This window comes from Bos javanicus, chromosome 23 (genome assembly GCF_032452875.1).
Source record: "Bos javanicus breed banteng chromosome 23, ARS-OSU_banteng_1.0, whole genome shotgun sequence".
NCBI lineage: Eukaryota > Metazoa > Chordata > Mammalia > Artiodactyla > Bovidae > Bos > Bos javanicus.
The window spans coordinates 24473976-24489411 of record NC_083890.1 but is presented as its reverse complement, the minus strand read 5'-3'; the positions used below and the strand labels follow the sequence as shown (position 1 = coordinate 24489411).

Here is a 15436-nt window from a genome sequence, read left to right as displayed (position 1 = left end):
GAGTCATGCAGAGCTGGACAGGAGCCTTGGTTTCCCCATCTTTCGAAGCGGAGCCAGACAACCCCTAGACCTAGCTGCAATCTGATTTAGCTGTGTTTACCTTGTGTCCTGCCCCTTTTTCAGTTTTCTCTCCTTCCCTCAGTGTCCTAGACGTGAAAAAACTCACTGGTGAACGTGTTGTATGTGGAGGCGGGTGGGGGCTGTGCGGACAACTTCAGGGTGAAAACTACACCACAATGAGAAAGCTCTACTAGTTTAAAAAGTGTAATTTAATAAAAGTTTCTGTTACTCTTTTTCCCTCCTTTAAGGTTTATGGGTGGGGGTGGTGGTGGGGGGGTAATAGGTGGTTTTTAATGTTAATGATGAAAACAAAGCACAGGAGGAAGACTTTATTTTGCTCAGGGGACACAGTTGCGATGGGACAGGAGTTTATTTGCTAATTTGGAGGTGAGACTGAGAAGGCAATGGCAACCCACTCCAGTACTCTTGCCTGGAAAATCCCATGGACGGAGGAGCCTGGTAGGCCGCAGTCCATGGGGTCACTAAGAGTCGGACACAACTGAGCGTCTTCACTTTGGAGGTGAGAAAGAAGAACGAGCCTTGTCCTGAGCTGTTTCAGCCTTGAGGCAGGAGGAAGGCTGGTCCTGGGGCCCCAAGGACCCTAAGCAGCTGGAATCAGTGACCATGGAGGAGTGGCACTCAGTCCATGGATCAGGAGGGTTAAAGCATAGTCCAGGCTCATGTTTCACTTGCGCCTGCACTCTGCCAAGAGAAAACTTCTGGGGAGAGAGCTGAGGGGGTATGTTAAGGTAAGCTTTGGGTGGATCCTAAACTTGGACAAGTTCTGAACTGGGGAAGCCCATCTCCTAGGACCCCAAGGTCCTGGAATTTCTTCAGGTCTCAACTTGTCTCTCTATAACATGAGCAAGCCTGACTGAGACCAGGGTGTTTTAGGATCACTCAGCTTCTTGTGTGAAAATGTCACTGTGCTCACGCACTGTAGACCCAGCAGCATTCTCTGGGGTATCGGTCAAGTTTGGCTGCTGATCAGAGTCAGTCCTAATTCCTGGGTGGAGCTGGGTGGCAGTGGAAGGGGAGGAAGGGACCCTGCTTCTCCTGTTCCTGCCATTCTCAACCTTCTAGAACCACAGAAGGAGGTCTGATCATGGCCTCAGTGAGGCCGGGCTAAGGGGGGGAAGTTGAACAATAGAACAGAAGTTGAGAAAGTCAAATGCACAGAGAGAGAGAAGTCTTTCCCACAGATTCAGCATCATTTGGTGAAAGCATCACAGGTAACCGTCTTCCCTTCAGAGAGTTTGAAAATATCTATTAACACACCTCCCCCTGAGGATGAGAGTTGGAGGTGATCATTATGAGTTATCTGTGTATTTACTCCCTACTGTATGAGTGCGTGCTCAGTCGTGTCTGATTCTTTGAGACCCATGGACTGTAGTCCACCAGGTTCCTCTATTCATGGGATTTCTCAGGCAAGAATACTGGAGTGGGTTTCCATTTCCTTCTCCAGGGGATATTCCCAATATAGGGATTGAACCCATGTCTCCTGCATTGGAAGGTGGATTATTTTTTTACCACTGTACCACCTGGGAAGCCCCCTACTCTCTACTGCTGCTGCTGCTGCTAAGTCGCTTCAGTCGTGTCCGACTCTGTGCGACCCCATAGACGGCAGCCCACCAGGCTCCCCTGTCCCTGGGATTCTCCAGGCGAGAACACTGGAGTGGGTCTACTCTCTACTATATGACCCTAAATAAGACACCAAGGATGCTTTGAGACCCTAAGGCCCAAAATGGGCAGTATCTATGCTTACAAAGACTAAAACCATTTGTACACATAACACCTACCATAATACCACACAAGAATGTTCCAATGTCAGGTCAGGCAGTTAGTTCTCACCCTCAGCCCATACTGTCCTAGAGAATGGCTCTGCCTCCTAGAGACTGGTATAGGTGTCTTGGACCAGGACTGCCATGTGGGAACTGTACTGGTCTCGGTGGCCCAGCAGCTGATTCCCAGGCCACTTTGCTGACCAGGCGCCTGTTCTCTACTGTATCAGAGGCAATCATGGCAGCAACAGTCAGGTGGCACCTGACACTGTGGCTCTGGGCTGGAGCTGGTGCACTTGCTCACTTGTGCTGTAGGGGGCACTGTAGACACCTTGGAAGGCGCTGGGGCTTATGGGAGGGTCAGGGTGGAGCTAAATCTAGCTTAACCTAGGCCAGCTTAACACAAAAGGCCCTGCACTCTGTTACTACCTGTATTTCAGAGAGAGGCTGGAATGGCAGTAGGTGAAGGACGATGTTATTGAGAAAAGGACTCCCAAAGCCCCACTGCTGCAGAATTTGTTGTGGCTGCTGCCTTTGGGATTCCTTTAGCAGCTGAAGATAATTAGGGATGTGCCTGGTACAACAGATGACGCTGTGGAGGGTCCAAGATAGTAGCTTCCTAATGTCTGAGGCCCTTAGGCTGGACCCCTGCTTCATTCCAGCTGGAGCCTGTGCAGGGAGGGACAGAAACAGAGAGCTGGTATCCCGGCTTTCATCCATCCAGGCTGACCTCGACCTGCCCAGGACCCAACAAGGAGTTCCCTGACCACCACAGCCACCCCAATCTGTCAACAGGGAGAGGTAAATATGGACCTATTGTCTTGTCCCCTCTTGAAGCAAACAGCAGGCTTCCTCCAAATGAGCCACTGCTCTGCCCTCGTGTGTCTGCTTCACTGTTTTGTGCAGGGGGCTTCACTCGGCCCCCTGCTTACTTGCCTCCACTTCAACAGGGCCCCTGCACTGCTTATTGCTAAAGGCCAGCAGATCTTTCAGGCTGGCTGGCCAGTGAGGAAGCCAGCTCAAGGCAGGGCCAGTCACCCTCCATCATACCATGTACCAAACATCTTTGTTGGAAAATCCCTGCAATGGAAACCAAACAGAACGGATCGGTTCACACAGCACGGCTGACAGAAATATCTTGCTGGGCCAGACTGCTGTCTCTGTTAAGATACCACCCACAGCTGTAAGCACCAGCTGACTCCTCTTGAAAAGAGAAGACTGTTAACAAAGACCAGGGCTGGCTTTGGAAGGCCAAGGCTGGGTGTGAGAAGGCTGATGGGGGCTCCACACTTCGGCTGGGGACACAGGGTAGGAAGGGCATGAACACTAGGTGTCAGTAACTGTCATGTCCCTCTCCACTACCCTCCTGACCATGGCTCCCTGCTGCAGCTCCCACAAGGTAAAACAAGGCAGATTAAGATTCTGTGCTGCTTCTGGGGCCCCCCAGAAACTTCAAATTTCCAGACACTGCCTCCAGTCTGTCTCCCTTGTCTTCCTGACAAAGCACCCTGAGGGACCTCCGCAAGCTGGTTTGAGTGTCCTAGCTTAGAGCTGGAGAGAGAAAAGACTTCAAGGTTTAAAATTCTAAATGTCTCAAAGAGGACCCATGAAGGTAGTGAAGCAAGTGAGAAAGGCTTGGAGGGCTTCAATGAGAGGCCAGGAGAGCATTCATATAAAAGGGACTGTACATATCTTTGGCTACCTGATTTTTTCACGTGGCAGTCTCCTGATTAAACTTCTACATTCCAGTATAATAACCAATTCACTCCTTATTTATTTTATAATAGTTTTTATGCTATTTACTCAGCTTTTCTTTGATTTTTCCCCCACCTCTTTTACTGTCTTCTATGCATCAATAGTGTTTTGTTTCTCTTTTCCCTTTATTGCTTTGGCAGTGATAAATTTTTTTTAGTCTTTATCCTTAAATTAAAAAAAGATGTATTTATTTATACAGCTGCACTGGGTCTTAGCTGCAGCACATGAACTTCTTAGTCACAGCATGTGGGATCTAGTTTCCCCATCAGGTACCGAACCTGGAAGCATGGAGTCCTAGCCACTGGACTACCAGGGACGCCCCCGTCCTTAAATTTTTAACATGTGTGTATGTGCAAGTTGTTCAGTCATGGCCAATTCTTTGTGACCCCAGGGACTATACAGTCCATGGAATTCTCCAGGCCAGAACACTGGAAAGGGTAGCCGTTCCCTTCTCCAGGGGATCTTCCAAACCCAGGGACTGATCCCAGGTCTCCCACAATGCAGGCAGATTCTTTACCAGCTCAGCTACCAGGGAAGCCCTAAAAAGTTTTAACATAAACTTTTAACGTAACTGCCTTCAAAACGTCATTCTCCTTCCAAATGAATAAAGACTTTAAAACATTTATTTTGCCATGTTACTATTACTTGAAGTTGTGCTATTTAAGACAGTAACCACAAGTCACATGTGGCTACTCAGGTTTAAACTAATTAATGTTAAATAAATTCATTTCCTTGGTTGCATAGCCACATTTTAAGCACTCAGTAGCCACAAGTGGCTAACAGCTACTATACTGAACTGAGGAGATACAGAATACTATCATTGTGGAAGGTACTATTGGACAACGCTAGTTATTTCCATCTAGTTTTTACCTCCTTCCAAATTAGTCATTATTGTCAGTATTGCTTTTTAGAGTCAATACTTCTTTAGATTTACTTTTATGTTTACCAGTTTATTTGCTCACCAATGTTTTTACACTCCATTCCTTACTTTCATAATCGATTTCTTTCTTTCTGAAATGTATCCTTTGGGAGCTGGCTGTGGGCAGAACTGTGTCCTTCCAAAATTCATAAATTGTCCAAGCCAAGCTTCATCAATACGTGAACTGTGAAATTCTAGATGTTCAAGCTGGTTTTAGAAAAGGCAGAGGAACCAGAGATCAAATTGCTAACATCCGCTGGATCAACGAAAAAACAGGAGAGTTCCAGAAAAACATCTATTTCTGCTTTATTGACTATGCCAAAGCCTTTGACTGTGTGGATCACAATAAACTGTGGAAAATTCTGAAAGAGATGGAAATACCAGACCACCTGACCTGCCTCTTGAGAAACCTGTATGCAGGTCAGGAAGCAACAGTTAGAACTCGACATGGAACAACAGACTGGTTGTCCATTGTCACCTTGCGTATTTAACTTATACGCAGAGTCCATCATGAGAAACGCTGGGCTGGAAGAAGCGCAAGCTGGAATCAAGATTGCGGGGAGAAAAATCAATAACCTCAGATATGCAGATGACACCACCCTTATGGCAGAAAGTGAAGAACTAAAGAGCCTCTTAATGAAAGTGAAAAAGGAGAGTGAAAAAGTTGGCTTAAAGCTCAACATTCTAAGATCATGGCATCTGGTCCCATCACTTCATGGCAAACAGATGGGGAAACAGTGGCTGACTTTACTTTTCTGGGCTCCAAAATCACTGCAGATGGTGACTGCAGCCATGAAATTAAAAGACGCTTGCTCCTTGGAAGGAAAGTTATGACCAACCTAGATAGCATATTAAAAAGCAGAGACATTACTTTGTCAACAAAGGTCCACCTAGTCAAGGCTATGGTTTTTCCAGTGGTCATGTATGGATTGAGAGTTGGACTTAAAGAAAGCTGAGCGCTGAAGAATTGATGCTTTTGAACTGTGGTTTTGGAGAAGACTCATGAGAGTCCCTTGGACCGCAAGGAGTCCATCCTAAAGGAGATCAGTCCTGGGTGTTCATCGGAAGGACTGATGCCGAAGCTGAAACTCCAATACTTTGGTCACCTGATGTGAAGAGCTGACTCATTTGAAAAGACCTTGATGCTGGGAAAGATTGAGGGCAGGAGGAGAAGGGGACAATGGCATCACCGACTCAATGGACATGGGTTTGGGTGTACTCCAGGAGTTGATGATGGACAGGGATGCCTGGCGTGCTGCGGTTCATGGGGTTGCAAACAGTTGGACACGACTCAGTGACTGAACTGAACTGAACTGAGGCCCTAACCCACAACTGGACTGTATTTGGAGAAGTGTCCTTAGGAGATAATTATGGTTAGATGAGATCATAAGGGTGAGGCCCTAATCCACTAGGACTGGTTACCTTACTACAAGTGTAAGAGAGCTTTTTCGTTCTCTGCACATGCTCAAAGGAAGGGCTATGTGAGGACTCCATAGGAAGGTAGACATGTGCAAGCCAGGAAAAGAGCTCTCATCAGAAACCAAACCCTTCCAGATCTTGATCTGGGACTTCCAGACTCCAGACCTGTTGTTTAAGTCATCCAGCCTATGGTATTTTGTTATGGCAGAAGGCAATGGCACCCCACTCCAGTACTCTTGCCTGGAAAATCCCATGGACGGAGGAGCCTGGTAGGCTGCAGTCCATGGGGTTGCTAAGAGTCGGACACGACTGAGCGACTTCACTTTCACTTTTCTCTTTTCATGCACTGGAGAGGGAAATGGCAACCCACTCCAGTATTCTTGCCTGGAGAATCCCAGGGACGACGGAGCCTGGTGGGCTGCAGTCTATGGGGTCGCACAGAGTCGGACACGACTGAAGCGACTTAGCATAGCATAGCATAGCATAGAGACAAATACAGAGTCCATTCAACAAAGGTCCAGAGTGTTACTCTGAAAATATTTTACATCTTTAACAATAGTTTAACGAGGTATAGAATTATAGGTTGTTAGGTTTTTTGTGGGTTTTTTTGACCTTTAAACTATTATTCCATTGCTTCTGGCCTTTGATATTACATTGAGAAATCTGTTATCATTCAGGATGTTCCTCTTTTTTTGGGGATTGCTTTTAATAGTTTCCCCATATTTCTGGGCTTCATTACAGTGGGTCTAAGTGAAGGTTTAATATTCCTTGCCTAGGAGTCATTGTGATTCTTTAGTCTGAGGATTCTAGGATACTTGTCTTTGATCAATGTTGGAAAATTTTCAGCTATTATTTCCTTTGTTTTTCTCCATCTAAAATTCCCGCTGGATATATTTTGAACCTTTTCATTCTATCATTTAATTCTTTTAATTTCTCTTTAGTTTTCATTTTTCCCACTCTGCTGCATTATGGCAATTTCCTCAGCTCCATCTTCTAGTTTACAAATGGTTCTATTCTGCTTTTGACTAGTCTTAATTTATTCTTTCAATAACTATTTTTCAACTGTAAAAGTTTGATTTGCTCAAATCTACCCTTCCTTCAGGGTCTTGTTGTCTCCTGAATATTTCTTTACCTTAAAAAAAATCTGGTTTAAATATATTGATTTCAGAATCAAATTGGACTTCAGTTGTCTAGATTATAAAATGAGGCTTTAGACTAAATGGCTTCTAAGGTGACTTCCAGTTCTGCAATTCTGATATTCATTTATTTTTAAAAAACATTGTTGGCACACTTGGCATTTACATTAATGAAGGCGGCACTGGAACATGGCCGTGAATAAAGGATAATTATTTTAAAAGCCACCTTCCCCAGACCTCTAGGGCTCTGAGCCAACACCTTCCATTTTCTCATATCCCCTTCCTGTATTAGCACAGAGAGAAACAGGTGGTTAACCAGATGAACGCAGGCCAGGAAAAATATCCATCTGGGTTTGGTTTCAGATCCGAGATATTTCTGGAGGCTCATCAAAGAATCCAGTGAAAGGCTGGGGAAAGAGGTGAACACTAAACTTCTCTGCTTCTCAGAGATTTTTGTTTTGAACATTGTAGCACTTAACATATAAAATTAAAGAGTTAAAGGTTTTTCTACACTCTTAAAAAAAAAAAAAAAACAGAATAGCGCAGGGCTGGAAGAACAATAACAGAGGCTTATATTAATTTTTATCTAAAGATTCCTACAATTGAGCTAGAAGAATGTAGTAAGGTCCTAGAAGTGAACTGTGGGTATGAGCTGGAGGGTGGGGCATAGAGGAGGTGATCTAAGTATATCTCTGTAAAGGACAGATGAGTGATCAGTACAACCATTTTTAAAGCTTGTATACCAAGGTGCTTCACAAATATATCTTTCAAAATCTGCTCCTATGTTGTCAAATGTTTAGTGAATAGAGGATAGGAAGAGATTCAGTCTTTCTAAACCCTGGCCTCTGATCTATCAAACTGTAAATGCTATGGACTAGAACTGTAGGTTTTTAGACAAATGGCATGGTACCAACTAAAATAAATATTCAGCTTACTTCAAAGACCACTGGCTCTTCCTCCCCATCATGGACGAGCTGACCACGGAGTCCCCACTATGTGGACAAGCTGACCACACACATAGTGCTTCTTTGATTTATTTTCTTTGCTTACATTTTTAGAATAAACTTGTCTGAGGCATAATTTATACATACTTCACTTTATGGAAGTATAGTTTACATATACCTTGTTTTAAAATTCAATAAAATATAAATTTCCTTCCTTTTCCATACTGTCTGAGATAAAGTTGTGAAACTAATGCTAGAGTTGTATTCCTCTCCCAACTATTGGTGTTTTAAGAGACTTGCTTGTCTCTTAAGTTTCTTTTTCTGTGTCTTAACTGCAAAATAACTATTGATTCTAACTAAAGATCATTTACCAACTACATGCTTTTTGTAAGTCCCTGAGGCACTGTGTGTGAGAATGTATTTATTCTACATATAGGTAATTTTTATCTCCCTCTCCCCCTCATTCTCACTTCATCTGAACAGCTTTTAGATCTGTCCATTTTTTACTCTGGAATATCTCACTCTCATCCTCTTCTTTCTGTCCCTTCTTTGAATACCTTTTCCAGGTCTCCTTTCTTTTTATCTGATTAAAATAATCCATTTCGCACATGATCTGTCTACATTAGTCTTCCTGATGCACAAATTTAATACTGTCTCTCTTCTGCTCGAAAGCTATCTATGGCTCCCTCTTGCCTACTAACTGAAGCACAGTCTCCTCTCCCTGCTGGTCAGTGTCCTCTACAGACAGGCTGGATGCACCTGATTGCTTCCAGTTCTAACCTGCCCCGACCTGTCCCACTGACCCTTCATTCCATGCACCTCAGCCTCTCCCAGTCAGCGCTGCCTTTACATTTTGCTTAGAATGTCACTGCTGTCACACCTCCCTAGAGGAACTACTGCCCACCTTTTGATCCTCAAATCAAATACTACCCTCTTTCTTTTGCTTCCCCTCATCATACCTGTGCAAATTTGGATCTGCAGCTTGTACTGTTAGGTGCCTCAAAAACATATGCATAAAAATCTGCCTCTTTTAATGCATATGGCACCCCACACCATGCTAGAACACATGTGCCTTTTCTCACGGTTATTTATGTTGTGCCTTATTTTAGATACTGGATAGTACACGTTTCATCTCACCTTTGTATCCCCCTAAATATCTTGCATATAATAAAATACCAGTAGTATTATTTACAGTATGAATAAATACCAGCATCTCAAAGCTGAATTCATCTCAAAGCTGAATAAAGACAGGTATTTTAAATATTTTGCAGCTTCAAAATAATGATGTATGGTTTACTTGAAAGATAGAATAAAAACTGATTATAAATTATATATAATTTATTGTCTCATACATAGCTTACATGCAATTGATTAAATGAATGAATAAGCAAATGTTACAAGACACATACAGATGCTACTCCAACTTTTTTTAAATTGAAGTATAATTGACCTATAAGGTTGTGTGATGCTACTCCATCTTAAACTATCCATCATGTCCAGAGAAAGGTCCCTCTATACCTTTGACAGTAAAATGGATAAGCAAAACTATAATATACTAATGTAAAAATACAATATACTGTGTTTTTAATGCAAGTATTTTAAAATATAAAATACCTGTTTGCTTAATATTTAAGTAAATTCTATTGAATTTTATGAGTTAGATTTTGTATTTGGATCTTAACATACTCATTTGTTCTTAAATGCTATTTGATAAAGTCATATAGACTGGGGCCAAATCCTACCTCTGTTCTTTACTGGTATGGGATTCTGGGATCTTTTATGCTGTAGTCTTCTCACCTGTAAAATGAGGATTAAAAATAACCATATCACAGGACTTCTCTGGTGGTCTCGTGGCTAAGACTTCTCACTCCCAATGCAGGGGCCCTGGGTTCCACCCCTGATCAGGGAGCTAGACCCCACATGCAGTAAACTAAGAGTTCCTATGCTGCACCTAAAAATTCTGCATGCTGCAACTAAGTTTTGCAACTAAGACCCAGTGCAGACAAATAAATATTTTTTAAAAACCGTGTAACAAGGCATTGAAAAGATTAAATGAGATTACACAATACTTAGCAGAGTGTCTGGCTTAAAGTACATGTTCAGTGAATGGTTGCTTTTATTTCAAGCTAAGTCTTGGTTGCAGAGTCATGTACAACTCTTTGCAACCCCATGGACTATACAGACTGTCAGGCTCCTTTGTCCATGGGATTTCCCAGGCAAGAATATTGGAGTAGGTTACCATTTCCTTCTCCAAGGGATTGTCCTGACCCAGGGATTGAACCTACATCTCCTGTGCCTCCCACACTGCACAGCAAATAGGCCTATAGGCTATTTCAGGAGATCATTAGACAGCACAGGCTAAGGCTTAGCCTGTACTGTCTAATATGGTAGCCACTAGCTACATGGGGTGATTGAGCACTTGAGATGTAGTTAGTCTGAACTGGGTTGTGGGGAAGTATAAAAATTACAGCAGATTTTAAAAACTTATTATAAATAAAATGCAAAATACCTCATTAATATTTTTTAAACATTGATTACATGTTCCCTGGCGTCTCAGCGGTAAAGAATCCACCTGCAATGCAGGAGCTGCAGTAGACACGGGTTCAATCCCTGGGTTGGGAAGATCCCCTGGAAAAGGGAATGGCAACCTACTCCAGTATTCTTGCCTGAGAATCCCATGGACAGAGGAGCCTGGTGGGCTACAGTCCATGGGGTCACAAAGAACTGGATATGACTGAAGCAACTGAGCACACATATAGGTTAAAATGCTATTTTAGATATATTGTGTTAAATAACATATTGTCAAATTAACCTCACTTGTTTCTTTTTTCTGTTAGTATTCAAAATTTTTTTTCCTTTTTAAAAAGCTTTTATGTTGGAGTACAGCTGATTAACAATGTTGTGTTAGTTTCAAGTGTACAGCAAAGTGATTCAGTTATACACATACATGTTTCTTTGTACTTTTTAAAATGTAGGTACTAGAATATTTTTATATATGTGTGTTCCATTCTATTTCTGTTGGGCAGTACTGACCTAAAGTCTCTGGTCAAGAACAAAAATATATAGATGCTAAACTAATATTTGATTGGTTGATTGATACAGCTAAATTTCTTCATCATGTCATTGCATTGGCAGTTAAAAGCATAAAGGACTATTTTTTTAATGCACATAAATCTAGACACAATTTACAGAGTAGGGTTACTAATAGCAAATTTCATAGATTAGGGTTACTAATAGCAAATTTCATATACTATATTCACTCAAGTTTTTTGTAATTTGTCTCTGGAAGTCTTTAAGGAATGAAGTAAAATTCTTCAAACACGGCTTCTGTGAAATCTGTGCAATTAAGAATGGGGATGACCCTTTATTTGTCACTTTTACCTCAATAAAGCTGAAAAAAAACCCCAAAAGAATGATTACTTTTCGGGGACTAAGAAACCTGGCTACTGAAATTAACCTTGGCAAATGACAATGAACCACAAATGTTGGCAGGTCAACTACGTTGTCAAATCTAATGGGCAAATTAGCATCACTGAAGCTCTCTGGCTCCTGCATTTTTCTGCTCTTTGTAGCGCATCTAATTTGAAGGACTGCAGGAAGCAAAAGATGGAGCAGAGGCTGTGCAGCCCTCCTGTCTTTATAAGACACTCTGGCTAACTCCAAGGACCTTGTGATCTTCTTCCATAATGTTCTTTAAGCATGCAGTAAATGCCTCTGATGCTTTCAACACTGGCAGAGCCTGAGCCAAACAATACCACCTTTAGCCAATTTGCAGCAAAGAAGGTCTCACTCAAAGAAGTGTCTGGACGGGTTCCAGACAATATTCAGACCATTCTTTGAACTAGATACTACTTCTAATTTTGAAGGAAAGAAAACCGAGGTACAGAGTGGTTAAGTTGGCTACCACAGTCACATAGTAGAGCAGCCCAAACGATAAATGAGTCTGCTTGTCTTGGTGCTCTTGTTGTTGCTTAGTGACTAAGTCATGTCTGACTCTTCGGCAACCCCCACTCTATAGCCTGCCAGGCTCCTCTGTCCATGGATTTCCCAGGCAAGAATATTGAAGTGGGTTGCCATTTCTGTCTCCAAGGAATCTTTCTGACCCAGGGATTGAACCTGCGTCTCCTTCTTGGTAGGCAGATTCTTTACCACTTTAGCCCAGGGAAGCCCCCTCTTGACCCTAGACTCCAGCATTGGGAGAAGGTTCTGATTCAGAAGAGAACAGATCTGCTTCATCAGGCAAAGTCTGGACTCTTAGGTTTTTCTTTAAGCTGCTCTACACCTAGTTTTTGACCTCCAAAATTTTGTGGTCTTTGAGGTAATGCCAAAAAACTGTAATGGATTCTAGCACTTTTCCTGAGTGCCTAAAGCTAGGGTTTTGTGTGTTCCAAATATTTCTTTTATTTTTACTTATTTTAAAAATTGAAGTATAATTGACTTACAATATTAAGTTCAAGGGTACAACACAGTGATCTATTTTATAAATTACAAAATGATCCCCAGGATAAGTCTAGTTACCATTTGTCACCATACGAAGTTATTACAGTATTACTGACTATATTCCCTGTGCTGTTAAAACTAGTTATTAATCATGAGTGTTGTTTAAAAAGTTCTACAACTTATAATATTGTTCATTAGTTTGAACAAAGATATATATCATTTAGTATATTTATTATGGGTTTGTTTTGTGCCTACGGGTACCTTTCGTTCCTAGAGGACAAGGGAAAATTTAAGTATTACCTATACTTTGCAATCTGTTTTTACTGGCTTCCTGCATACTTTTGCTCTACAAGGAGCCCCCTAGTGTTTCTTCAGCTTAGGAGACTGGTTTAGGTCTACTAAGGGCTAGGGTGGAGAGAAAAAAGATGCAGAGAGAAAGCAAGAATCTGAGCAAAAATGGAAACCACAGATGCCGGGCTTCATCAGGTGACACCTGTTTTCTCATTATTGGTAAGTAGAGGAGGGCCACTGGCTCTGCTGGACTCTATATGACATCATACAAATGCCCCTAACGTTTTTTTTTTTTAAGCAACAACGTGATTGACTATCTCTTCTGAACAGTTTGGAGAAGCAGAGCATGACGAAGGAAATACACTTTCTCAGCTCAAAGATCTCACTCCTTAATGAAAGGAAGATAATACAGACTAAATATCTGAATGTCACCGACAAGGACTTACTGTAGAACACAGGGAACTCTGCGCAGTATTCTGTAATAACCTAAATGGGAAAGCAACAGAAACACATATATGTATAACTGAATCATTTTGTAGTACATCTAAAACTAACATAACATTGTTAATCAACTATACTCCAATATAAAATGAAAACTTAAAAAACATCTGAATGTCTTTCACAGCTGACAATGACATTAAAGTAAATCCAGGCTTTATCCAAAACCATGGCAGGACGGTTCTATGTACAGAATTCCACAACTCTGAATGAAATTGTTGGGAATTCCCTCGTGGTTCAGTGCTTAGGACTGCACGATTTCACTGCTGGGGGCCTGGGTTCAATCTCTGGTCAAGGGACTAAGATCCCACAAGTCCCACAGTAAGGCCAAAAAAAAAAAAAAACAAAGGAAAGGTAAGATTTGGTTTACATATTTCTACTCTTTTGAGTAGAACATTGCAAATAACTTAATTTTTTTAACTTATTTGAACTAAGCTTTCTGGTTCTTTTAGTGTTAATTTCAAGTTGATTTCAGAGCAGAGGCCATTGTCAGCATCACCTTCAATATAGTCATAAACTGATAGTTAAGATCAAGTGATAAAGGCATTCTCAAGTTAATAATAATTAGCTCTTACTACATACTTGCAAACAGAATCCTCAGCTAGAATTCCTTCCTTTTTTTTTCCCCTTTATAAACAAAAGCAGGTAGCCAGATGACAGCCATTTTCCTTTGACTAAGGATCAACGTATCTGCCTGCTACTGCTACTGCTAAGTCACTTAAGTCGTGTCCGACTCTGTGTGACCCCATAGACGGCAGCCCACCAGGCTCTCCCGCTCCTGGGATCCTCCAGGCAAGAACATTGGAGTGGGTTGCCATTTCCTTCTCCAATGCATGAAAGTGAAAAGTGAAAGTGAAGTCGTTCAGTCGCGTCCGACTCTTTGCGACCCCATGGACTGCAGCCCACCAGGCTCCTCCATCCATGAGATTTTCCAGGCAAGAGTACTGGAGTGGGGTGCCATTGCCTTCTCCGATCTGCCCGCTGCTGCTGCTGCTGCTGCTAAGTCGCTTCAGTCGTGTCCGACTCTGCGCGACCCCATAGACGGCAGCCCACCAGGCTCCCCCTTCCCTGGGATTCTCCAGGCAAGAACACTGGAGTGGGTTGCCTTAATACACACATACAACTAGATGGCATATACATTTTGCTTGGGCAGATTATATTTAAGTGTACAGTGAGTCCTGGAGACTTTCAAACATAATTTAATAATTATTGGTCGAAATTTCAGATATAGTTACCAAATGTCTAGTCCTGTTCATTAAATTAAAAACACATGCAGGGGGGCTGCTCCTTACTGTGCACTGAGTGGTTACAGGGGTGTATACATAATAAAAATTCATTGAGCTGTACATGTAAGATTTGTGCATTTTATTGTAATTTACAAATTACACCTCAAAAATGGAACTAAATATATAAACAAATATGCAATTGGTCTTTTAATTATTTATAATTTCAAATTTGCTGTATTTTAACTACGAGTAGATACTTAAGAGGCTTGAAACACCTTTTTTGTTCTCCTAATTATCTTGCAATAAACTAAGCTTTTTAAAAAGAACTTGTGACCTTCTAATAAGGGGAGAAAGCCTTTAACTTACCCGCTTGCAAGTAGGATGGTGTAGTAATTACGTCCACAATTTCGTGTAACATATATAAGATCATCTCGGAGGGCAGCGGGAAGTGGGGTTGAGACTGGGTAACATCCCGACAATTTTTCTCTCATTTCTCCCTCCTCTGCGGCTTGCTATTTTTATGAGGTACTTCAGGCCCCGGTATTCAGTTAGCAAACGAGTCACTGAACTACAAGAACCTCTCCAAAGATGTTATAATTCTATTTTCCCCTCAGATTCTCGAAATTCACTTCTCCCCGTGGATACCACTAGAGACTGGTTGACTGAAAAACATATCCATGCACAACTGATTTGAATATATTTTTTAAACGACTTGCCTTTATGTTTTTATCGCCCTGCGTTCTAAACCTCTGTTCTCTGACGTCTAAGCTACTTTCAGTCCAACAACGGGGCTGAGTTTCTTCACTCTTCAGCAGGGCAGGTAACCACAACTTGAGAAAAAAACCAAGAACGTTTGTAAGATTACAGGGGAAAGGGCGACGACTACAACTCCCAGAATGCAGCTCCTGGGTCTCGCGGGCTCTCCAATGACCGGGTTTCGCGAGCATCCTCTCGTCCAATTGGTCCG

The 15436-nt window shown here is 42.1% G+C and overlaps 1 long non-coding RNA gene across 4 annotated transcripts in view; it reads right to left on the bottom strand.

Moving 5' to 3' along the window:
• Nucleotides 1–15375, bottom strand: part of LOC133236408 (uncharacterized) — a 45050-nt gene extending 29675 nt beyond the window's left edge. Inside the window, exons 1-3 of one of the 4 annotated variants that reach the window (XR_009732877.1) lie at nt 14836–15374; nt 13192–13231; nt 9757–9811 (exon numbers count right to left, since the gene is read on the bottom strand). This is a non-coding gene — a long non-coding RNA (uncharacterized LOC133236408). Of the gene's footprint in view, nt 1–9756; nt 9812–13191; nt 13232–14835 lie in introns of all 4 variants that reach the window. The other 3 variants (XR_009732876.1, XR_009732878.1, XR_009732879.1) reach the window with 3 other exon arrangements.
• Between the last annotated feature and the right edge of the window lie 61 nt (nt 15376–15436).